At 43.3% G+C, this 23,378-nt stretch overlaps 1 protein-coding gene and 7 non-coding genes across 14 annotated transcripts in view; 5 read left to right on the top strand and 3 right to left on the bottom strand.

Moving 5' to 3' along the window:
• Positions 1 to 23,378, bottom strand: part of LOC143288374 (sodium-dependent serotonin transporter-like) — a 140,502-nt gene that overhangs the window by 66,035 nt on the left and 51,089 nt on the right. The gene's annotated exons all lie outside the window — the stretch shown is intronic.
• On the bottom strand, positions 2,318 to 2,390 carry Trnaf-gaa (transfer RNA phenylalanine (anticodon GAA)). The gene has a single exon. It is a non-coding gene; the product is annotated as a tRNA-Phe (tRNA).
• On the bottom strand, positions 3,663 to 3,735 carry Trnaf-gaa (transfer RNA phenylalanine (anticodon GAA)). Its single transcript has one exon. It is a non-coding gene; the product is annotated as a tRNA-Phe (tRNA).
• Positions 7,227 to 7,299, top strand: Trnaf-gaa (transfer RNA phenylalanine (anticodon GAA)). The gene has a single exon. It is a non-coding gene; the product is annotated as a tRNA-Phe (tRNA).
• Trnaf-gaa (transfer RNA phenylalanine (anticodon GAA)) lies at positions 8,507 to 8,579 on the top strand. The gene has a single exon. It is a non-coding gene; the product is annotated as a tRNA-Phe (tRNA).
• Positions 9,851 to 9,923, top strand: Trnaf-gaa (transfer RNA phenylalanine (anticodon GAA)). The gene has a single exon. It is a non-coding gene; the product is annotated as a tRNA-Phe (tRNA).
• On the top strand, positions 11,203 to 11,275 carry Trnaf-gaa (transfer RNA phenylalanine (anticodon GAA)). The gene has a single exon. It is a non-coding gene; the product is annotated as a tRNA-Phe (tRNA).
• Positions 12,533 to 12,605, top strand: Trnaf-gaa (transfer RNA phenylalanine (anticodon GAA)). The gene has a single exon. It is a non-coding gene; the product is annotated as a tRNA-Phe (tRNA).

The following is a 23,378-nucleotide window of genomic DNA, read 5'->3' as shown; positions in this document are numbered from 1 at the left end:
TATATATATATCTGTGTGTGTGTGTGTGTGTGTGTGTTGAAGGAACAGTTAGAACATGATAACTTTACGTAGTAGATGTCGTGTAAGGTCAGAAAGATGACGTTAAAAATAGCATTACGTCATCTGTTATCAGTGTAGTCTGTGACCAAGCTGCCGGGTGGCAGCGAAAATTCAGATTTTTTTGGTTTGTTTAACAAAAAAGGTGTTGTTTTACAACTTTTTAAAAAAAAATTTTTTATATATATATATTATATATATATATATATATGTGTGTGTGTGTGTGTGGGGGGGGGGGGGGGGGTGGGGGGGAACTGATGCTAACACTTGCAATGATAATAATAGTAATAATAATAATAATTGTGGTGGTTGTATGGTGATTGTGGTGATGATGATGATGATGATGATGATACTACTGATAGCGATGATGATGATGATGACTAACAGTTATATCGATATATATTTGGTCACTTCATAAACAAACCCAGCACCCAGCTTTCTACAAATCTGGCCTAAAAACCCACCCCTTTCCGAATCAGATTCCCACTTTTCAGTCTCTATATAATTTGTATAGCCTTCTGTCTGCGGCTTGCATTCATACGTTTCGTTTTGCAGCCCTGTGTTTCAGAGTTATGCAAGTGCGCTGAAGATTGGTGTGAAAGAGCTGTGACTCATTTGTTGCTGCACAAGATTTCGAGCTATATAAACAATCTGATTTGTTTCTGCACAAGATTTCGAGCTATATAAACAATCTGACTTGTTGCTGCAAGCTTTAGAGCTATATAAACAATCTGATTTGTTGCTACAAGCTTTAGAGCTATATAAACAATCTGACTTGTTTCTGCACAAGCTTTAGAGCTATATAAACAATCTGATTTGTTGCTACAAGCTTTAGAGCTACATAAACAATCTGATTTGTTTCTGCACAAGATTTAGAGCTATATAAACAATCTGATTTGTTGCTACAATCTTTAGAGCTATATAAACAATCTGATTTGTTGCTGCAAGCTTTAGAGCTATATAAACAATCTGATTTGTTGCTACAAGCTTTAGAGCTATATAAACAATCTGACTTGTTGCTACAATCTTTAGAGCTATATAAACAATCTGACTTGTTGCTACAAGCTTTAGAGCTATATAAACAATCTGATTTGTTGCTGCAAGCTTTAGAGCTATAGAAACAATCTGGTTTGTTGCTGCACAAGATTTCGAGCTATAGAAACAATCTGATTTGCTGCTACAAGATTTCGAGCTATATAAACAATCTGATTTGTTGCTACAAGCTTTAGAGCTATATAAACAATCTGATTTGTTGCTACAAGATTTAGAGCTATATAAACAATCTGATTTGTTGCTACACGCTTTACAGCTATAAACAATCTGATTTGTTGCTACACAAGATTTTGAGCTTTTAACAATCTGATTTGTTGCTGCACAAAATTTAGAGCTTTTTAAAATATATTATCGTGATCCTGCTTATTATGACTATTCTGATAATGATGATCATTATCATTACATTTATTGTTGTTGTTTTTGTTATTGTTGTTGTTCTTCTTTTTCACTGTCATTATTATCATTATCACTATTATTATCATTATTATTATTATCATTATTGGAGTGATGGCCTAGAGGTAATGCGTCCGCCTAGGAAGTGAGAGAATCTGAGCGCGCTGGTTAGAATCACGGCTCAGCCGCCGATATTTTCTCCCCCTCCACTAGACCTTGAGTGGTGGTCTGGACGCTAGTAATTCGAAAGAGACGATAAACCGAGGTCCCGTGTGCAGCATGCACTTAGCGCACGTAAAAGACTGACCCACGGCAACAAAAGGGTTGTTCCTGGCAAAATTCTGTAGAAAAATCCACTTCAATAGAAAAAACAAATAAAACTGCACGCAGGAAAAAATACAAAAAAATGATTGGCGCTGTAGTGTAGCGACGCGCTCTCCCTGGGGAGAGCAGCCTGAATTTCACACAGATAAATCTGTTGTGATAAAAGAAATACAAATACAATTATTATCAAGCTTCATTTAATAAGAGATCAGGTGACTTTGCTCATCAGAACATTCCCCCTGCAGAATGAACCCTTCAGATGACCGACGGAGGTTTATTTTTGTTCAGTTCACTCAGCTGAATACACCCTCCCTATTCTCAGTTCCCCACCTCCTCCCTCCCTCCCTCATGCCAAGCTGTACCCGTAAGGAATCCACACACCTGGCCTACCACGCAGAGAAACATGTTAGATGGAGAGAGAAATAATATATTTAATAATAATAATAATAAAAAGAAAAAAAAAAGATGTCAACCGCCGGACAGTGTTCCGTGCCGGAACCCGGGATTGAACCAGGGACCTTTAGATCTTCAGTCTAACGCTCTCCCAACTGAGCTATTCCGGCTGACGTCCGATTCACGTGAATTAATCTCCATCTGCTATGGCGCAGTGCACGGAATGAGGTCAGGGGAGAGAAAAGAGATTATTTTGCCTCTTTTTTTTTTTTGTCGTTCTTTCGTAAACCAATAAAAAGCACAAATGAATAATGATGATATTAATGATGATAATTTGTATTTGTATTTCTTTTTATCACAACAGATTTCTTTGTGTGAAATTCAGGCTGCTCTCCCCAGGGAGAGTGCATCGCTACACTGACAGCGCCACCCATTTTTTTGTATTTTTTCCTGCGTGCAGTTTTATTTGTTTTTCTTATCGAAGTGGATTTTTCTACAAAATTTTGCCGGGAACAACCCTTTCGTTGCCGTGGGTTCTTTTACGTGCGCTAAATGCATGCTAGCACATGGGATCTCGGTTTATCGTCTCATCCGAATGACTAGCGTCCAGACCACTACTCAAGGTCTAGTGGAGGGGGAGAAAATATCGGCGGCTGAGCCGTGATTCGAACCCGCGCGCTCAGATTCTCTCGCTTCCTATGTGGACGCGTTACTTCTAGGCTATCACTCGTAGTGATCATGATAACGATGACTAAAATGGTTAAATATATATTTTATTTTTACTTCATAAATGAATATATAAATCCCTGCACTCAGCTCTCAAACATCAAGTCAGGCCTTACTGAAGTCCCACCTTTTTCCAAATTCATTGCTCCATACTGCAACCCCCCACCCCTACCCCCACCCCGTTCTCTATGCATTTATAGTTTCCCCAGACATCTATATACATATATAAAGTTTTGTCTTCCGTTGATTGTTTCAGAATTGTGTGTGTGTGTGTGTGTGCGTGCGTGTAAGAGCTTGGTGTGCTAGCGCTTTGATTCGTTTCTCAGTGCACCATGTATAAATTCTTTGTTGTCCTTATTATTGACATTACTCATCAAAAGATCGACGTACGTTGCTCACTGATCCCAAGATACCTCTGCAGAAAGTACCCGTCTCACTACTGCGTGGTGTAAGTTGCCCCACATCACACACACACACACACACACGCAAGCACGCACGCACGCAAACACACACACACATGACACGTCTGATATCACTCAAAGTGAAAAGATGTTGAATTAAAGAAAGAACACACACACACACACATTCTTCCATACTCCCTCAGTCCCTAATTCCAAGTTTTACACATAAGCAACACACACACACCCCTACCGACCACACAAACAACTTTGAAGGGGGAGAGAAAAAAATGATGTCAACCGCCGGACAGTGTTCCGTGCCGGAACCCGGGATTGAACCAGGGACCTTTAGATCTTCAGTCTAACGCTCTCCCAACTGAGCTATTCCGGCTGACGTCCGAATCCCGTGAAATAATCTTCATCCACAATGATGACGCAGTGCACGGAATGAGGTCAGGGGACAGAAAAGAGAGCTAGAGATTATTTCTGCCTTTTTTTCTTCTTTTTTTTCTTTCTTTTTTTAAAGTTGTCGTTCTTTCGGAAACCAATAAAAGGCAAAAATGAATAATGATGACAACAATAATGATAATTTGTATTTGTATTTCTTTTTATCACAACAGTTTTCTCTGTGTGAAATTCGGGCTGCTCTCCCCAGGGAGAACACGTCGCTACACTGACAGCGCCACCCATTTAAAAAAAAAAATGTTTTCCTGCGTGCAGTTTTATTTCTTTTTTCTATCGAAGTGGATTTTTCTACAGAATTTTGCCAGGAACAACCCTTTCGTTGCCGTGGGTTCTTTTCTGTGCGCTAAGTACATGCTGCACACGGAATCTCGGTTTATCGTCTCATCCGAATGACTAGCGTTCAGACCACCACTCAAGGTCTAGTGGAGGGGGAGAAAATACTGGCGGCTGAGCCGTGATTCAAACCAGCACGCTCAAATTCTCTCTCGCTTCCTTGGCGGACGCGTTACCTCTAGGCCATCACTTCACTTCGATAGGAAAAACAAATAAAGCGGGGGGAGGGGGCGCTGTTGTTTAGCGACGCGCTCCCCCACGGGAGAGCAGCCCGAATTTCACACAGAGAAATGTGTTGTGATAAAAAGAAATAAAAATACAAATTATTATTGTTATTATTAGTATCATCATCAATTGATATTATTATTGACATCATCAATATTATAATTATTACTATCATTAGTCGTTATCATTATTGTTATCACGGTCAAGACTAAGAAAGGGAGAGAGAGAGAGAGTGGGGGGGGGGGGGGGGGGGGGGGGGGGGGGGGGGGGGGCGCTAAAGAGAGAGAGACGGAGTGAGAGATGTCAAAAGTAAAAGATAGTTTATTGACTCACATGTGTAAACAAAGTGAGTCTATGTTTTAAACCGGTGTTCGGTTGTGTGTGTGTGTGTGTGTGTGTGTCTGTGTGTCCGTGGTAAACTTTAACATTGACATTTTCTCTGCAAATACTTTGTCAGTTGACACCAAATTAGGCATAAAAATAGGAAAAATTCAGTTCTTTCCAGTCATCTTGTTTAAAACAATACTGCACCTCTGGGATGGGCACAAAAAAAACAACAAAAAAATGAAGCCTAATTTTATGCAAACTGCATTTACTGTTATATTTATATTTTTTTGTATTCTCTAAACTTGGCACTTTGATCTGATATTCTGACCCAACAACAAGAGCAGTCATTATTATCATTTTTTTTTTGTTCAAACAGGAACTTCTTTTGCTAAGCATGGAAGTTTTATTTATTTTGCAAACGTTTTGGTGCAGATAGAAAAAAAAGGGAAATTACTCTGTAATTAATGCTAGGGGAGTTAATTTGCTTTAAACTGATCTTACTCATCATAAACATTACATTCTGAAATTATACTCAATACATAAAAAGCTTAGATTTTATTTGATTTTTTTTAAGTGTATCACAAGTGAGTCTTGAAGGCCTGCCTTGCCTCTCTTGTTTTGCTTTTGTTTTTTTGTTTTGTTGTTTGTTTGTTTTTTTTAACCAAAACGCTCTTTCCCATACCTATTGCCGCAGTTCATCTCTCAGATGGAGAACCCTGGGCTGACGGCGCGGCAGTCTGTTTACATTAAATAACACCCGCGGACTGCCACTCGATCCCTCCTTTTCAGCTCAGTGGCCAGTTCCCACGCACAGTGTGCTCCTCAGGGATGGTGCTGAGGTCTGTGGAACGACCTGTCCTGGTTTGGAAATGGCAACACTTCTCAGAGCCAAGATGACAGACAGCAAACGGAAACACCTGACGGCTGTGTTTGGGAACAGAATGAATTTTAAAATTAAATTAAAATAAAATAATTAAAAAACCCACTTAGAAGTAATTGTCTCTGCAACACACTCACATGCATATGCACACAGACACACACACGCGCGCGATCGGACGCATACACACACACGCGCGCACGGTGTACACACACACACACACACACAGACACACACAACATGCGTGCGCACACACGGACGCACGCATGCGCACACACACACATGCAACGCGTGCGCACACACACACATACACAACGAGCGCACATGCACGCACGCACACACACACACACAGACATAACGCGTGCGCGCACAAGCACGCACACACACACACACACACACGCATGCACGTACACAAACACACACATGCACAAACACACACACGCCGCGCACACACACACACACACACGTACGCACACACACACACACACACACTACACACACGCATGCACACACTCCGCCCTGTCCTTTCTCTATCTGTGTACTTGTTTGTCTGTGCTGGTTCTCATCTCCCCTTCCTGTTGTTCACGTACATACTGCCGTTAGTATTTCTCTCTTCTTTTTCAGTAGTGATAGTGTTCAGTGCTTGTCACAGATTACAGATTACAAAATACCCGTTATCATCTCAACAAGTGAAATTCATCTGTGGCGTAAAACACATAAACAACACACTGAAATCACAGTCGTTCAACATGTTTACATAAAAGACATAAAATGTTTAGATGGCAACCCATGCGGACAGTGAATACTCACAGTAGACAACATCGACACAACAGAAACCTTTAACTCTTTCCATACGAACGGCGAAAGAGACGACGTTAACAGCGTTTCACCCCAGTTACCATCATCAAAATATTGCAAGCGGAAGGCTCTTATACTGAAAACGTGAATGTTGACAAAGAATACCACAATTCTGACGACGGAAGCTAAAGGTTGGGTCATTCAGACACCCACTGGACATCTGAGGGGTCTGTGTAGAGGAGAAGAGAGAACTGGCCGTACTGAGTGAGTTAAAAGGTAACTTAGAGTAGATCATACATCCATCATCGCAGCCATACATGTGCAATACAATATCAGTTAAAAGATATGAATGAAATAGCATACTAAAAGTAGACAAAAGACATATAATAACAATGTAATTAAACAATACTTGGATTTGTCACATTCCACATACACACACTATGCCATACATTTAATTTGTTTGGGTTTTTTAAAAATCACAAATCTGATTATCAATTACAACTGTTTAATAGCTGAACTGAGGTTGGAATAAAGCTGCATTTGGTTCTGTTTGTTCTACATTTTGGGACGCAGAAGCGTTTGCCTGAAGGTAAGATTCAGTAATGATTTGCCAGCGCATGGCTGCTGTCACTTAAAATGCTTATTGTTTCTATGCTTCAGCGTTGTTTTCCTACATCAACCCCCTCCCCCCCACCCCCCTTATTTTTTTAAAATTTTTATTAAAAAAAAATTTTTTTTGTTCCCACAAGTTTACCAAAGTCAGACAACAGACAAACAAAAAAACCGTCTCTCCCCTGACCTCATTCCGTGCACTACGTCAAAGCGGATGAAGATTAATTCACGGGCTTCGGACGTCAGCCGGAATAGCTCAGTTGGGAGAGCGTTAGACTGAAGATCTAAAGGTCCCTGGTTCAATCCCGGGTTCCGGCACGGAACACTGTCCGGCGGTTGACATCTTTTTTTCTTTTCTTTTTTCCACCTTCTTTTTTCTTTTCTCCTCATCAAAACTGTTTGTGTGATCGGAAGGGGTGTGTGTGTGTTGCTTATGTGTAAACTTGGAATAAGGGGGTATGGAAGAATGTGTGTGTGTGTGTGTGTGTGTGTGTCTGTGTGTGTGTGTGATGTGGGGCAACTTTCACAACCCAGTAGTGAGACGGGTACTTTCTGCAGAGGTATCTTGGGATGAGCAAAGTACGTCCATCTCTTGATGAGTAATATCAACAATAATGACAACAAGGAATGTATACAGAATGCACTGAGAAACGAATCAAAGCACTAACATACCTAGCTCTTACACACACACACACACACGCACGATTCTGAAACAAAGGATGGAAGACAAAACTTTATACATATATACATCAGTCTGGGGAAACTATAAACGCATAGAGAATGGGGTGGGGGTTGGGTTGCAATATCTAGCAATGAATTTAGAAAAAAAGATAGGACTTCAGTAAGGCCTGACTTGATATTTGAGAGCTGAGTGCAGGGATTTATATATTCATTTATGAAGTAGAAATAAAATATATATTTAACCGTTTTAGTCATCGTTATCATGATCACTACGGAGTGATGGCCTAGAAGTAACGCGTCCACCTAGGAAGCGATAGAATCTGAGCGCGCGGGTTCGAATCACGGCTCAGCCGCCGATATTTTCTCCCCCTCCACTAGACCTTGAGTGGTGGTCTGAACGCTAGTCATTCGGATGAGACGATAAACCGAGATCCCGTGTGCAGCATGCATTTAGCACACGTAAAAGAACCCACGGCAATAAAAGGGTTGCTCTTGGCAAAATTCTGTGGAAAAATCCACTTCAATAGGAAAAACAAATAAAACTGCATGCAGGAAAAAATACAAAAAAAATGGGTGGTGCTATCAGTGTAACGACGCGCTCTCCCTGGGGAGAGCAGCCCGAATTTCACACAGAGAAATCTGTTATGATAAAAAGAAATACAAATACAAATTATCATCATTATTCATTTTTGCTTTTATTGGTTTACGAAAGAACAACTTAAAAAAAAAAAAAAAAAAAAAAAAAAAGGCAGAAATAATCTCTCTTTTCTCTTTCCTGACCTCATTCCGTGCACTGCGGCGTCATCGTTGTGGATGAAGATTAATTCAGGTGATTCAGACGTCAGCCGGAATAGCTCAGTTGGGAGAGCGTTAGACTGAAGATCTAAAGGTCCCTGGTTCAATCCCGGGTTCCGGCAAGGAACACTGTCCGGCGGTTGACATTTTTTTTTTTCTCTTTTTTTTTCCCCCCATCAAAATTGTTTGTGTTATCGGTAGAGGTGCGTGTGTGTGTGTGTGTGTGTTGCTTATGTGTGAAACTTGGAATAAGGGACGGAGGGAGTATGGACAAAATATATATATATATATATATCTATATATGTGTGTGTGTGTGTGTGTGTGTGTGTGTGTGTGTGATGGGGGGCGAGTATAGTCTTCTGTGTCAACTTACACGCCGCAGTAATGAGACGGGTACTTTCTGCAGAGGTATCTTGGGATGAGCAAAGTAAGTCGATCTCTTGATGAGTAATATCAACAATAATGACAACAAGGAATGTATAGAGAGTGCACTGACAAACGAATCAAAGCGCTAGCACAACAAGGTCTTACACACACACACACACTCTCTCTCTCTCTCTCTCTCTCTCACACACAATTCTGCAAAAACGACGGAAGACAAAACTTTATATATGTATACAGACGTCTGGGGAAACTATAAACGCATAGAGAATGGGGTGGGGGGTTTGAAGGGGTGTATGGGAGGGGGGGGCGGTTGCAATATGGAGCAATGAATTTAGAAAAAGGTAGGACTTCAGTAAGGCCTGACTTGATATTTGAGAGCTGAGTGCAGGGATTTATATATTCATTTATGAAGTAAAAATAAAATATATATTTAACCGCTTTAGTCATCATTATCATGATCACTATGGAGTGATGGCCTAGAAGTAACGCGTCCACCTAGGAAGTGAGAGAATCTGAGCGCGCTGGTTCGAATCACGGCTCAGCCGCCGATATTTTCTCCCCCTCCTGTAGACCTTGAGTGGTGGTCTGGACGCTAGTCATTCGGATGAGACGATAAACCGAGATCCCGTGTGCAGCATGCACTTAGCACACGTAAAAGAACCCACGGCAATAAAAGGAATGTTCCTGGCAAAATTCTGTGGAAAAATCCACTTCAATAGGAAAAACAAATAAAACCGCATGCAGGAAAAAATACAAAAAAATGGGTGGCGCTATCAGTGTAACGACGCGTTCTCCCTGGGGAGAGCAGCCCGAATTTCCACAAAAAGAAATACAAATACAAATTATCATCATTATTCATTTTTGTTTTTATTGGTTTACGAAAGAACAACTTTTAAAAAAAAAGAAAAAAAAAAGGCAGAAATAATCTCTTTTCTCTTTCCTGACCTCATTCCGTGCACTGCGGCGTCATCGTTGTGGATGAAGATTAATTCAGGTGATTAAGACGTCAGCCGGAATAGCTCAGTTGGGAGAGCGTTAGACTGAAGATCTAAAGGTCCCTGGTTCAATCCCGGGTTCCGGCACGGAACACTGTCCGGCGGTTGACATCATTTTTTTTTTTTTTTTTTTTCTTCCCCATCAAAATTGTTTGTGTGATCGGTAGGGGTGCGTGTGTGTGTGTTGCTTATGTGTGAAACTTGGAATAAGGGATGGAGGGTGTATGGACAAAATGTGTGTGTGTGTGTGTGTGTGTGTGTGTGTGTGTGTGTGTGTGTGTGTGATGGGGGGCGAGTATAGTCTTCTGTGTCAACTTACACGCCGCAGTAATGAGACGGGTACTTTCTGCAGAGGTATCTTGGGATGAGCAAAGTAAGTCGATCTCTTGATGAGTAATATCAACAATAATGACAACAAGGAATGTATAGAGAGTGCACTGACAAACGAATCAAAGCACTGGCACACCAAGCTCTTACACACACTCTCTCTCTCTCTCTCACACACAATTCTGCAAAAACGACAGAAGACAAAACTTTATATATGTATACAGAAGTCTGGGGAAACTATAAACGCAGAGAGAATGGGGTGGGGGGGTTGGAAGGGGTGTGTGGGAGGGGGGGGACGGTTGCAGTATGGAGCAATGAATTTAGAAAAAGGTAGGACTTCAGTAAGGCCTGACTTGATATTTGAGAGCTGAGTGCAGGGATTTATATATTCATTTATGAAGTAAAAAAAAAATATATACCGTATTTAACCGTTTTGGTCATTGTTATCATAATCACTGTGGAGTGATGGCCTAGAGGTTACGCGTCCACCTAGAAAACGAGAGAATCTGTGCGCGCGGGTTCGAATCACGGCTCAGCCGCCGATATTTTCTTCCCCTCCACTAGACCTTGAGTGGTGGTCTGGACGCTAGTCATTCGGATGAGACAATAAACCGAGATCCCGTGTGCAGCATGCATTTAGCGCACGTAAAAGAACCCACGGCAATAAAAGGGTTGTTCCTGGCAAAATTCTGTAGAAAAATCCTCTTCGATAGGAAAAACAAATAAAACTGCACGCAGGAAAAAATACAAAAAATGGGTGGCGCTGTCAGTGTACCGACACGCTCTCCCTTGGGAGATCAGCCTGAATTTCACACGGAGAAATCTGTTGTGATAAAAAGAAATACAAATACAAATTATCATCATTATTATCAACATTATTCATTTTTGCTTTCTATTGGTTTATGACAGAACGACAACTTAAAAAAAAAAAAGAGAAAAAAAGGCAGAAATAATCTCTCTTTTCTCTTTCCTGACCTCATTCCGTGCACTGCGGCGTCATCGTTGTGAATGAAGATTAATTCAGGTGATTCGGACGTCGGCCGGAATAGCTCAGTTGGGAGAGCGTTAGACTGAAGATCTAAAGGTCCCTGGTTCAATCCCGGGTTCCGGCACGGAACACTGTCCGGCGGTTGACTTTTTCTTTTCTTTTCTTTTTTTTCCCCCCTTCTTTTTTCTTTTCTCCCCATCAAAATTGGTTGTGTGATCGGAAGGGGTGTGTGTGTGTTGCTTATGTGTAAACTTGGAATAAGGGGGTATGGAAGAATGTGTGTGTGTGTGTGTGTGTGTGTGTGTGTGTGTGTGTGTGTGTGTGTGTGTGTGTGTGTGTGTGTGTGTGTGTGTGTGTGATGTGGGGCAACTTTCCAACCCAGTAGTGAGACGGGTACTTTCTGCAGAGGTATCTTGGGATGAGCAAAGTACGTCCATCTCTTGATGAGTAATATCAACAATAATGACAAGGAATGTATACAGAATGCACTGAGAAACGAATCAAAGCACTAACATACCTAGCTCTTACACACACACACACACACACACACACACACAATTCTGAAACAAAGGATTGAAGACAAAACTTTATACATATATACATCAGTCTGGGGAAACTATAAACGCATAGAGAATGGGGTGGGGGTTGGGTTGCAATATCTAGCAATGAATTTAGAAAAAAAAGATAGGACTTCAGTAAGGCCTGACTTGATATTTGAGAGCTGAGTGCAGGGATTTATATATTCATTTATGAAGTAAAAATAAAATATATATTTAACCGTTTTAGTCATCGTTATCATGATCACTACGGAGTGATGGCCTAGAAGTAACGCGTCCACCTAGGAAGCGATAGAATCTGAGCGCACGGGTTCGAATCACGGCTCAGCCGCCGATATTTTCTCCCCCTCCACTAGACCTTGAGTGGTGGTCTGGACGCTAGTCATTCGGATGAGACGATAAACCGAGATCCCGTGTGCAGCATGCATTTAGCACACGTAAAAGAACCCACGGCAATAAAAGGGTTGCTCTTGGAAAAATTCTGTGGAAAAATTCACTTCAATAGGAAAAACAAATAAAACTGCATGCAGGAAAAAATACAAAAAAAATGGGTGGCGCTATCAGTGTAACGACGCGCTCTCCCTGGGGAGAGCAGCCCGAATTTCACACAGAGAAATCTGTTATGATAAAAAGAAATACAAATACAAATTATCATCATTATTCATTTTTGCTTTTATTGGTTTACGAAAGAACTTTTTAAAAAAATAAATAAATAAAAAATAAAAAAGGCAGAAATAATCTCTCTTTTCTCTTTCCTGACCTCATTCCGTGCACTGCGGCGTCATCGTTGTGGATGAAGATTAATTCAGGTGATTCAGACGTCAGCCGGAATAGCTCAGTTGGGAGAGCGTTAGACTGAAGATCTAAAGGTCCCTGGTTCAATCCCGGGTTCCGGCACGGAACACTGTCCGGCGGTTGACATCATCTTTTTTTTTCTCTTTTTTTCCCCCCTCATCAAAATTGTTTGTGTGATCGGTAGAGGTGCGTGTGTGTGTGTGTGTGTTGCTTATGTGTGAAACTTGGAATAAGGGGCGGAGGGAGTATGGACAAAATATATATATGTGTGTGTGTGTGTGTGTGTGTGTGTGTGTGTGTGTGTGTGTGTGTGTGTGTGTGTGTGTGATGGGGGGCGAGTATAGTCTTCTGTGTCAACTTACACGCCGCAGTAATGAGACGGGTACTTTCTGCAGAGGTATCTTGGGATGAGCAAAGTAAGTCGATCTCTTGATGAGTAATATCAACAATAATGACAACAAGGAATGTATAGAGAGTGCACTGACAAACGAATCAAAGCGCTAGCACACCAAGCTCTTACACACACACACATACAAACACACACACACACACACACTTCTGCAAAAACGACGGAAGACAAAACTTTATATATGTATACAGAAGTCTGGGGAAACTATAAACGCATAGAGAATGGGGTGGGGGGTTGGAAGGGATGTGTGGGAGTGGGGGACAGTTGCAATATGGAGCGTCCACCTAGGAAGCGAGAGAATCTGTGCGCGCGGGTTCGAATCACGGCTCAGCCGCCGATATTTTCTCCCCCTCCACTAGACCTTGAGTGGTGGTCTGGACGCTAGTCATTCGGATGAGACGATAAACCAAGATCCCGTGTGCAGCATGCACTTAGCGCACGTAAAAGAACCCACGGCAATAAAAGGGTTGTTCCTGGCAAATTCTGTAGAAAAATCCACCTCGATAGGAAAAACAAATAAAACTGCACACAGGAAAAAATAGAAAAAAATGTTTGGCGTTGTCAGTGTACCGAAACGCTCTCCCTTGGGAGAGCAGCCCGAATTTCACATGGAGAAATCTGTTGTGATAAAAAGAAATACAAATACAAATACAAATTATCATCATTATTATCAACATTATTCATTTTTGCTTTTTATTGGTTTATGAAAGAACGACAACTTAAAAAAAAAAAAAAAAGGCAGAAATAATCTCTTTTCTGTCCCCTGACCTCATTCCGTGCACTGCGGCGTCATCGTTGTGGATGAAGATTAATTCAGGTGATTCGGACCTCAGCCGGAATAGCTCAGTTGGGAGAGCGTTAGACTGAAGGTCCTTGGTTCAATCCTCTGTGTGTGTGTGTGTGTGTGTGTGTGTGTGTGTGTGTGTGTGTAGCTGTGGGTCCAAAGGTGACTGGTGAGGCCAATCCGGACCCTGAAGTCTCGCCCACATGTGGGACACAAGTGAGTGGGTGTTGTTGTGGCAGTGGATGCTGCTCGGGCCTTGCACAGCACGCTGCCGTTGCACCTCGGTGATGCGCCTGGCTTCAGCTGCACGGACTTTTGTGGTGATTATGCTGTGCCAAGCTGGACGGTCCAGAGCAAGTATTTCCCAAGTGTTGATGTCGACGCCCAGGACTTTGAGGGACGCTTTGAGGCAGTCTTGGTAGCGTTTCTTCTGTCCTCCAACTGAGCGCTTGCCCTGACACAGCAGCTGATTAGACAGTCGGCTGTCTGACATTCTCACCACATGTCCAGCCCACTTGGCTTTGATATTCTGCAGAAGGGTTTAGACGCTGCAGAGGCTAGCTCGTTCCAGGACTACCGTGTCGGGGGCTTTGTCCTGCCACCTGATGTGGAGGAGTCTGCAGAGACAGCTCAGGTTGAGCTGTTTGGCCTGTCTGCTGTAGACAGTCCAGGTCTCGCTGGCGTAAAGGAGGGTGGTAAGGACCACTGCACAGTAGACCTTCAGCTTAGTGGTAGAGCTGAGTTGTCTCCGCTCCCAGGCGTTCTCACGGAGCCTCCCAAAGGCGGCGCTGACTTAAGCAATCCTGTTTTTGACGCAAGCGTCTATGTTCACACACACAGACAAACCAACACACACCACCACCCCCGCCCACCCACAGACATACTCGTAATGTCCTTCACGTGCCATGCCACGCCCGCTCACATCATGCTCACTTTCAGACAACATCAGAGAGGTTAACAGTGACCTAGTTGGGATGCAGTACAGGGGAGCATGTCTATGTTTCCCCAGGTCTAAGTTCTCCCATGTCTATATCCCCCTAGGTCTAAGTTCCCCCAGGTCTATGTTCCCCCACAGCTGACCATGGTTGACCACAGTTCAAGAGTGCTCAGACTGCATTATGTTGTCGCATTTGTACATTATGTCTTTGAAGATGTTTGACCACTGTATGATCACTATCAGAGTTCAGCTTGCATCACATTGTATGCAATATTGCAACGTTTTAGCAGGATTTCACTATACTGTTGGCCATTACTGACCAGTACTTGCCACTGCTGACCACAACGTCAAATTCTTCAGACTGCGTTGTTTTGTCACATTTGTGCATTATCAAGACGTCCTGGTTTTTTGGTTTAACTGCAAACTGACCACTGCTGGTCACTGACAACCACTACCCAGTGACCACCACTTACCACTACTGACCACTACAGTCCACTGACTACTACTGACCACTGCTGACCGCTATCCACTGCTGCCCACCACTGATCACCGCTAACCATTGACCACTACTGACCACTGCTGGCCACCATATACTGACCACTAACCATTATTGACCACTGACCACCGGTGACATCCATTGACCACTGATGACCACTGACTAATGCTGACCACCACTAACCACTGCTGAGCAACACTGACCACTACTGACAGCTGACCACCATTGGCCACCACTGACTACTAGCACTACTGATCACTTACAACCGCTAACCACTGACCGACCAGAACCAACCACTGACCACTATATACTGACCACTTATGATTATTGACCTCTGACCACTGCTGACCGCTTCTGACCACTAACCAGTTCTGACCACTGACCACTTCTGATAACTGACCATCGCTGCCCAGCACTGACCACTGCTGACCACCAGTGACCACTGACTTCTGTTAACCACTGACCGTTGCCTATTACTGTCCACTGCTGACCGCTGACTACCACTTACCACCACTGACCACAATCACAGAGCACTATTGACCACCACTGACCACTATATATGGACCACTACTGACCACCATTGACAGTGGACAACTTATAGCTAACAAATTCCATCTGCTTCCTATGAACAAAAAACAAACAAACAAAAAACAAAAATGAAAACCGACTTCGGAGACAAATATTTTTTTCATGCACACGCTTGTCTCGGAAGTCATTATACTTTGTGCATTCCATTATAAGATAGAACTCATCCCCAATCACAGCCATATTATTACAAACCTTGCAAACTCTCGTGGTGTGCCACTACGTCTCCCTCTTTCTATTTCCAACTCAAGATTACTAAGCATAATTCATCAAAAGCAGTCACTGTACATCAGAACGACTGAACGTCTCTAGGAACGAACTTCATGTTCAAAGATAATATCAATTAAAAGAGGTGTTCCATATCGAAAATTTTAATTGCAAATAAGACAACAGTTTTATCCAAGCAACAAGTTCATTGATAACTTTCCAGTTTTGAATAAAAGCCCATTGGTAATAAGTATTGTGTGAAATAAACTTCTCGCAGTTCACATACCCTTCTTTCTAATGTTGTTAATCTCGGCACTCTTCAAATATCAATGTATTTCAGAGAAAAACAGAGGGGGTAAGAAATGGCCCAGGGGATATAAAATGGCCTAGTAGGCCAAACATTACCTTGGGTAAGATCTAGCCCAGGCCAGTTCTTACGGGGGTAAGATCTGGCCAGTTACACCGGGTTCCGACACGGAACACTGTCCGCCGGTTGACATCATCTTTTAAAAAATATTTCCCCCCCCAGTGTGTGATCGGGTAGGGTGAAATATAAATACCCACGCCCCCCTGTCGATACCACTACCCTTACCCCCAAACCTACCATCCCCTCCCTTTTACCCACTCCCTTGTCCACCTTTCTCTACCATCCCTTCCCCCTGTGCTAGTCTATCACTGACAAGTTACACACACAAGCTTACAACAAGAAAAAACAAACAAACCTAAGAACCAAAAAATAAAAAAATAAAAACCCAAAAAAACCCAGAATACAGACAACACATGTCCCTCCAAAGACCAGAAGAGTAAAAGAACTGAGTATGATCCCCACAAAGATCGCGCTTCCTGACAACTAGTATAAGCAACAACTTTCCAGTACACTGCCACCCAACCAAACTGTAAACATCATAATGTCAAGGTGTACCCACTTTTCAAATTTAGGATGTTTGTATATTTTGATTTCTTTTGACTTCCCGACCTTTACCGATTTACAAACAATACATAAACCCTATGCTCATTTATTACAATGTTGTTGCGTAATTCTATTTGCATTCGTTACCAATATTCCTTGTTTTTTCACACCATTTAAAAAAAACATGTTTATGTTTCTTACATAAATTGTTACATGACAAAAACGTAAGGTGCGACACATCAATCAAGTTATTCAAAATGCTCTCTCAGCGTGCATACTGATCAACAAATAGTGCGTAGCTTCGTGTCAAACTGCATGTGTGTGAAGCAAGAATAAGTCGTAAGAACCAACAACAACAAAAGTGATGAGTTTGGCTTGAAATTATCTACCTTTGCTTATCAGAAGCAAGATTCAGCTTCACTCCTCTTAAAATCAATTTTCAAAAATCAACTCTGTGTGTGTGGGTGTGGGTGTGTGTGTTCAAAAGTTTGAGTTGATGCTCCATCATAAGGTTCAGAACGCAATCTGTTTAGTTTTGAGGAAAACCTTCAACTCATGGAACTGAATAGGTTTTTATATGCAATGACTCTTTAAAAATATACATACATCAGGGTTAAAATAAGAGATCTTCAGAACAGAATCGGTATTACTAAATGTTGTTGCTGTTGTTTTGTTGTTGTTTTTTTGTTGTTGTTGTTTGTTTTTCTTGGTGATCATATCAGATGTCGACGGACAAGTTTGAAACAGATAGTGGGTAGGAGGGTGGTAAGGGGTGTGTGAGAGACAGACGGTGCAGAAATGCCTCTCCAGATTTAGAAGAGACACTTCCACAGCTATCCGAGGCTGAGAGTCTGAGGAGGAACGCCCAAAGCCAGCCAGCCAGCCAGCCAGCCAGCCAGCCAGACAGACAGACCAGTGTATGACTTCACCTAGGTGTGCGCAGTGTGGGGAGGAGAACTTTCATCCCAGTACTGGCCAGTCTGACTACATACGACACTGTTCTAATCACCACTCAGAGCACAGAGAGAGAGGGGGGAATGGGGGGGCGGGGGGGGGGGCAAGACAGGACAAGACAAGACAAGATCAAATTCTTTATTTTCAAGGATTGATTGATATGGATACTTATATAGCGCCTATCCTCGGTCGCAGACCAAGCTCTAAGCTCTTTACAAACACAGGGTCATTTACTCAGCATGCTGCCTACCTGGGTAGAGCCGACTGACGGCTGCCATTGGGCGCTCATCATTCGTTTCCTGTGTCGTTAAATCATATTTCAGGCACGCACACATACACACTCGGACAAACATGTAACATTTGACGTGTATGACCGTTTTCGTTTATTTACCCCAACCATGTAGGCAGCCATACTCCGTTTTCGAAGGTGTGCATGCTGGGTGTGTTCTTGTTTCTATAACCCCCCGAACGATGACATGGATTACAGGATCTTTAACGTGCGCATTTGATCTTCTGCGTGCGTATACACACGAAAGGGGGTTCAGGTACTGGCAGGTCTGCACATATGTTGACCTGGGAGATCGGAAAAATCTCCACCCTCCAGGATAACAAGTAAGCACTGGCGCTTTTTTTTCCCCCATCCAGTCCCCGCCCTGAAACAGGGTCTACACTACACAATACTTCATTATATAATATGTCGATGTATGCACTACACAATGCTACTTAAAGCCATAGCATGCGAACACAATACTACATTAAGGCATAAGCATGGTAATGATAAGATACACACACACACACACACGTACGCACGCGCACACACACACACACACAGAGGCACAAGTATGGTGAGTGAGAGAGAGAGAGAGAGAGAGAGAGAGAGAATATCACACACACACGCGCGCGCGCGCACGCAAGCACACAGGAATGAGATGAGGAGGAATGGAGAGACTTCTTTTCTTTATGATATGACGCTGTCGAAAGGACTGAACCTATTACATTCTGATGTTACTGATGCTGTTACTGATTATGAGTCAGTTCAGTTGATTGTTGAACATTGCCATTAACTGGGGGAGTGAAGCTGGATTTTTTCTCTGATAAGCAAAGGCCCGAAATTTCCAGCCAAACTCCTCTCTTTCTCTCTCGTTTCGTTCCTTTCGTTCTGTACGCGCGCGCGCGCGCGCGCTGACACACACACACACACACACACGCACGCTCTTTCTCTCTCTCCCCCCACTGTGCGCGTGTGTGTGTGAGTGTGTGTGCGTGTTTGTGTGTGCACTTCACCGACAACTACACCGAAGACTTGATACACTGCAGCCTTCACGGTCGGAACACTTGAAAGAAACATGATTGGCAGCAATGATTAACTGGGTCCTTCACCACTGATTCCTCGGACTGAGAGAGAGGTAAAGAGAGGGGGCAGGGGGGCGGGGGAGAGAATGAACACACTCACACACACACAGACACACACACAGACACACACACAGACACACACACAAAGGACAGGACTAAGACACAGACACACAGACAAACAGATGCAGTCAGTCACAAGGCAAAACGAGTTCATTAGTTAACAAAGAAAGGAAGCAAGCGAAGTGTCGACATCCTGAGAAAAAAAACAAAAAAACAACAACAACAAAAAACTGCCGGCGTCTGATTCCCTACCACCCCCCACCCCAAACCCCCCCGCCTTTACCCTCCCCCCCCCCACCCCCCTTCCCGTCCCCCTGCCACTCCCCTCCCCCTTCTTTTTTTTACCTCGCTCCCCTCCTCCTGAAACCGATATCACAACACCATTCACCAGTCTTTTATCTCCCTCCCTCTGCTTCTGAGGGAAAAAAAAAGATAAATAAAAGAAAAAAGAAAAAAAAAAGTTTCCCTCTCTCTATATACGTATATAAAAGGAAAAAAAGAAAAAGTACACACACACACATATATATATATAGATACTTTTTTACTTTTCTTTTTATATATAATCAAATAAAGTAAAAGTAGGCCTACTTAGGCCTACTTATCTTCGCCCAATTACATCTTCAAAATAGAAACATTGCGGTCGTAATCACTGAGAAGTGTCTATTCACCGAAACTGACCCATATTCTAGAAACAGGATATTCTCCGCGCAGACTGCGTGTGTGTGTGTGTGTGTGTGCGCGCGCGCGCGCGGGCGTGCGTGTGTGTGTATGTGTATGTGAGAGAGAGAGAGAGAGTGAGAGTGTGTGTGTGTAATACGTGTGCGTGCATGCATCTGTGTGTGTGTGTGTGTGTGTGTGTGTGCGTGCGTGCGTGCGTGCGTGTGTATGTGTGTGCATATACTACGTGTGCATGTATGCATATGAGTATGTGCATGCGTGCGTGCATTTGTGCGTGTGTGTGTGTGTGTGTGTACTACACGTGCGAACATGCACATGTGTATATGCATGCGTGCGTGCATTAGTGCATGTGTTTGCGTGCGCGCGCGCGTGTATGTTGTGTCTGTGTGTTCAAGAGCGCGCGCGAGTGTGGTTCAAATTTCATTTTATTGTCTCGTTTCTGCCCCGTTTCTGTCATTTATCACATTTCTATTCTGTACTTATTTTCCCTTCTTTTTTTTTTTTCTTTCTTTTTTTTTTAAACCTCTCTCTCTCTCTCTGTTTATGTGTGTGTAAGTGTGTGTGTGCGTATGCGTGTACGTGATATATATATATATATATATAGAGAGAGAGAGAGAGAGAGAGAGAGAGAGAGAGAGAGAGTGTGTGTATGTGTGTTTTGTTTTTGTTTTGGTTGTCTTTTTCTATGTCGTTTATTAATACCATGCTTTTGTGTGTGTGTGTGTGTGTGTGTGTGTGTGTGTGTGTGTGTGTGAGAGAGAGAGAGAGAGAGAGAGAGAGAGCGTGTGTGTATCTTATTATTACCATGCTTATGCCTTGTATTCGCATGCTATGACTTTAAGTAGCATTGTGTTGTGCATGCAATGACATAATTATTTAATGTAGTTTTGTGTAGTGTAGACCCTGTTTCAGGGCGGGACTGAATGGGGGGAAAAAAAAAAGCGCGCCAGTGCTTATCTATTATCCTCGAAAATAAAGAATTTGTCTTGTCTTGTCTCTCTCTCACAGCAATAATGTTCTTTATCCCATGCCTATATACTGCCACCCTGCTCTCCCCGGGCATGTTTGTATGATGACCTGTGTCTTGAGTCTCGCTCACTGCTCTAAAACTAGGTGGATAGCGCGTGCCTTTGAGCCCTTTTGCTAACTGAAACCAACGGAAGTGTTCAATCAGCCATTTTGTTACTCGTGTCAGTATTGCGCGAAGCGGTAACTTCAGATGTGGAGTGATGGCCTAGTGGTAACGCGTCCGCCTAGGAAGCGAGAGAATCTGAGCGCGCTGGTTCGAATCACGGCTCGGCCGCCGATATTTTCTCCGGCCCCTCCACTAGACCTTGAGTGGTGGTCTGGACGCTTAGTCATTCGGATGAGACGATAAACCGAGGTCCCGTGTGCAGCATGCACTTGGCGCACGTAAAAGAACCCACGGCAACAAAAGGGTTGTTCTTGGCAAAATTCTGTAGAAAAATCCACTTCGATGGGAAAAAGCAAATAAAACTGCACGCAGGAAAAAAAAAAAAATACAAAAAATCGGTGGCGCTATAGGTAGCGACGCGCTCTCCCTGGGGAGAGCAGCCCGAATTTCACACAGAGAAATCTGTTGTGATAAAAAGAAATACAAGCGAACACAAATATTTGTAGCCCAGCGCTCAGCTGGTTACGATGACTGCTTCACGGCAAGCTTTACTTGCTCGTGGCGTTGGTTAAGCTGACATTCACTGTGTGTGCCTCCACAGCACGTTTCCGCTACGTGTAACTACACTGTTTTCCTGTAGTAACTTTGGTAAATAAACCATTGGCAGACATCAATCAAGACGCAACATTTGACATGTCGTGTGGGCTAGCTTTAACACGATTTCATCGAAGATACACGTTTACAGTTCAGAAACTACAACCAGTTAGCAGACGACTTCTCAACGGACTGACGGCCGGATACGAGAAACATTATGGCGTCCAGTTGGCTTCTGCTTTCCTGGCCAATGAGCTATCCATGTAATTTTAGAACAGTGGTCTCTCTCTGCAAAATAAACCCTCCCCTCCCCCCCCCCCCTCTCTCTCTCTCTCTCTCTCTGTCTTTCACCTGGCCAGCCCAAAGTCAACCTCCGTTCGCCACTTGAATTGAAGTGTATTGCTTGCTGCACAAGTTGAAAAACTGGGAGTTTTGTGTGTGTGTGTGTGTGTGTGTGTGTGTTTGAGTGTGTGTGTGTGTGTGTGTGTGTGTGTGTGTGCAGCTGATAAGCAGGGTGGGAGTTTCCTGCTGTCATCACTCGACGTCAGGAGAAGAGAGAGATTGTAGGTCCTTCAGATAAGCGTGCGACTTCTATTACACACGCCCACACATACACACACACACACACACATGTGCGCGCGCACGCACACACACACAGACACACACTCACACACACATACACACACACACAAGTACGACGACAGCGCGCGCGCGAATACGGTGGGAGAACACAACGCACGCACGCACGCACGCACGCACACACACACACACACACACACACACACACACACACACCGCGAAAGATAGAGTGAAAAGGGGTGCGATTCAGTCCTTAAAATTACATTTTCTGTTGAGTAAATGAGAGGCAGACGGACAGAAAGACACAGAGACCGAGAGAAAAACATAAGGAGAAGAAAGACTGTGAGAGGAGAGATGGAGAGAAGAGATATAAAGAGACAGTGACAGAGATAGGGAAACACAGAAATGGGAAATGACATGCACAACCTGAGGGGTGGGGGGGGGGGGGGGGTGAATGTGAGAGACAGAGACGGAGACAGAGAAAGAGGGAGAGACAGAGACAGACAGAGACACTGACAGAGAGAGAGGGGGAGAGAAAGAGAAAGAGACAGAGATATCTAGGGTCCAACCTACCGACCGACTGACAGTCAGATACAGAGACAGAGAATGAGAATGAATGAATGAACAACCACCCCCTGAAATCGGAGTATGGCTGCCCACATGGCGGGGTAAAAACGGTCATACACGTAAAAGCCCACTCGTTTACATACGAGTCAACGTGGGAGTTGCAGCCCACGAAAGAAGAAGAAGAAGAAGAATGACTTAAACAGTTTAATGCATTTCGGCCATGGGCCCATATACATATATCGGGAGTTCGGGGAAGGGTATATGGGGGAATCAGCGAAAAATATTCAACATAACGACAACAAACAGATAGAAAGATTCACTTACACAAAAGCAATTCTATGTAAGGTTTTCGAAACATGAGCAGATAACCAGAAGACAACATCATTTCAATCTGCAGGAGTCATGTACAGAGAGAGCGTGACAGAGACAGACAGACAGACAGACAGACAGACAGAGAGAGGGAGAGAAGGATGCAGCCCCTAAACATAATTCTCTCCCCTTTCCTCGAAGTAACGCCAAATGACTTCTGAGAAGCAGTGCCCGCGGATGGACAGCATGTTCTCCAACTTACTCCAACGTGGACCACCACATAGATCTGTTTACAGCGTTCAGAGTTCAGCACTTCAA

This window comes from Babylonia areolata, chromosome 12 (genome assembly GCF_041734735.1).
Source record: "Babylonia areolata isolate BAREFJ2019XMU chromosome 12, ASM4173473v1, whole genome shotgun sequence".
Taxonomy (NCBI): domain Eukaryota; kingdom Metazoa; phylum Mollusca; class Gastropoda; order Neogastropoda; family Buccinidae; genus Babylonia; species Babylonia areolata.
The sequence above is the reverse complement of the archived record's forward strand: the minus strand, read 5'-3'. Positions and strand labels throughout refer to the sequence as shown.